This window comes from Solanum stenotomum, chromosome 12, assembly GCF_019186545.1.
Source record: "Solanum stenotomum isolate F172 chromosome 12, ASM1918654v1, whole genome shotgun sequence".
Lineage (NCBI taxonomy): Eukaryota > Viridiplantae > Streptophyta > Magnoliopsida > Solanales > Solanaceae > Solanum > Solanum stenotomum.
In genome coordinates this window covers 15,467,689-15,470,029 of record NC_064293.1, presented here as the reverse complement: position 1 = coordinate 15,470,029, position 2,341 = coordinate 15,467,689, and the positions used below count along the sequence as shown (strand labels likewise).

The following is a 2,341-nucleotide window of genomic DNA, read 5'->3' as shown; positions in this document are numbered from 1 at the left end:
TACAAGTGGGCGAGTTACACAAGCATCTTTAACTTCTCAAAGGATACCAACACAACAATGCAAAGTGACAAGAGGTAGCCAAGGTACCAAGATCCAATTTCAAATATACTAGAGGTTAAAAGAGTGCAAGTACAAGTTTATACACAAACCTCGGTGCTTTAGCAAGGAAACAGTCCAACCAATGTATCAAGGTCCTCAACTTGTTCACGAGTATATACAACCTTTAAAATACAATTAAACAACTTCTTTAATCCCTAGAAGCTCAATAATATTGATGTAAAATAGGATCATCATCACAAGTAAAATTAGCCTGCACAAACACAACAATGCTCCCAAGACAGTGATTCTGGCCAGCCTAGTACCTCATGTCGCAACTTAGATTTGAAATGGAAAACAGCAAAACTAGACTTTATAACCTTCATGAAATATGTAGATACATCTCTTAGGGTTGCAAACAAACAAGAATCACCGAAAAATGTATTTTGTACAACAAGATATAGTCAAAACACTAACAGCTGTTCGTACAGAATTTCAAATTCCAGAATCTGGACAAAACTTGTCCTATGTTGCGTCCCATATTTCGAATCCATAACAGCTGAATCAGAGTTTGACATAAACATAAGAGTTGTAGGTCTACAAATTATCTTTCCAAATCATATTTACTTATTGTAAACTAATTTCTATAACGAGAGATATGCATAAAACACCAAACACTTCCCAGCTGAGAAACAAATTTCGTCACTTACCAAAAAGAAGTGTGTGTTCTTGAATTCCAGCCAAAAAGGGCCAAGTTTCTCTTGTGATTTTGAAGAACACTTTGTTTAGATATGTTTCTAAGGTTCTAAGGCTTGAGAAAAACGAAATTACTAAAGGAGGGGTGAAAATATATAGTCAACAAGTGATGTTTATCCCTTGGGCAGTTGTCCTTCAAAGGTGCTGCCCAAGAATTTGTGTGCTGCCCAAAATGTATACATATATATCCATATGTATATCCCTTAACTTCCTTTTAAAGTTATACATAATTCTAATTAGGATATTACCAAAACACCCCATCACAAATCCTTAAATTACGATAAGAATTTATGCTAAGCAAGTTGGCAATTATCACAACATTTCAAGTTCCCAAAATGAGACTAAAACATATTCTAGTAATTAAGCAACGGTAAATCGATATGAGACTCTTGGTTAGTATTTAGGGGTGTTACAAGTTGCCTTTGGGGCCAGATGTTATAAGTTAAGTTGTTTTGTAACCTTGTGTTTGCACTGAGTTATTCTGTTGAGTTAGGTTTCCGCTGAGTTAAGAAAGCCAGGCCAAGAGTTTGCTTGGGGCCAGAAATGGTCTTCGGGTGCCGGTCCCGCCCAGGGTGTAGGCTCGGGGCGTGACATAAAGAAAACGTAAGTCTATAACTTACTTAACAGTAAATTCTATTTTTATTTAAAAATTAGAATATAATAAAATTATGCTAATGAGAAAATAAACATGGCATAAAGAAATCGATAATACGAAAAAATTACATAAAATCACGTAAAGTAAGGTTGAGAATAAGAAGAAAATGAAATATAATAATATAAAATAAAAAATAAACTTTTACAAATTTTTAGAATAATAAAATTAAAAAAAGAACTTAAAATAATAGAAGTAAAAAAAATTAAAATAGAAATAAAAAAAAATTAAAAAGTAATCAGGTGGTAATTACACCATATAATTACCAACAATTCACAGCCTCTGCCTGTGAATTGTAGAGTGTAATTACCTCCTGCCAATTACACCAATTACCTGCTGACCAAGTAATTACATGTCCTTTCAAACAGGACAAGACATTGTAATTACACCAAATCAAATTACCAGAATGTCCTTCCAAACAGGCTAACACACGTTGTATGGTAAATTGATGAATTATAAAAAGTTATTTTGTTGTCCTACTTCAGTAGCTAACACGTGTTCAATATGGTGTCATTTTTTTCTTCTCTGTTGTTGTCTCTGAAGCCCAATTTTAATTTCACAATTTCATGGGTTCAATGAGGATCAATTACACATATTATGATTGAGCAGTTTGTTAGTAAATCACAAGATAAAAGCATTAATGTTCACAATTTCACTACTTGATCTCAAAGAAGGAAAAGTTATTAGATGGATATCACTTTGAACTTTTATGGTGTAGGTAATGCTTTGTCAATACTTTCCCATTGTGTCTTCCCTTTAACGTATTATATACATGCTTACTTATAAATTCTATAATTTTCTGAGAAGTTGATGTGATGAAGAGTCTAATTAGGCTACCTGTCCCAGATGCGGAATCAAGTTTGAATTGTATATATTTATACATACTGTGTTGGTGAA

The 2,341-nt window shown here is 33.1% G+C and overlaps 1 long non-coding RNA gene across 1 annotated transcript in view; it reads right to left on the bottom strand.

Moving 5' to 3' along the window:
• The window catches only part of LOC125849350 (uncharacterized), a 10,805-nt gene extending 9,967 nt beyond the window's left edge, over nucleotides 1–838 (bottom strand). Inside the window, exons 1-2 of the long non-coding RNA XR_007444607.1 lie at nucleotides 747–838; nucleotides 150–221 (exon numbers count right to left, since the gene is read on the bottom strand). This is a non-coding gene — a long non-coding RNA (uncharacterized LOC125849350). The remainder of the gene's footprint in view (nucleotides 1–149; nucleotides 222–746) is intronic.
• Nucleotides 839–2,341: the final 1,503 nt, after the last annotated feature.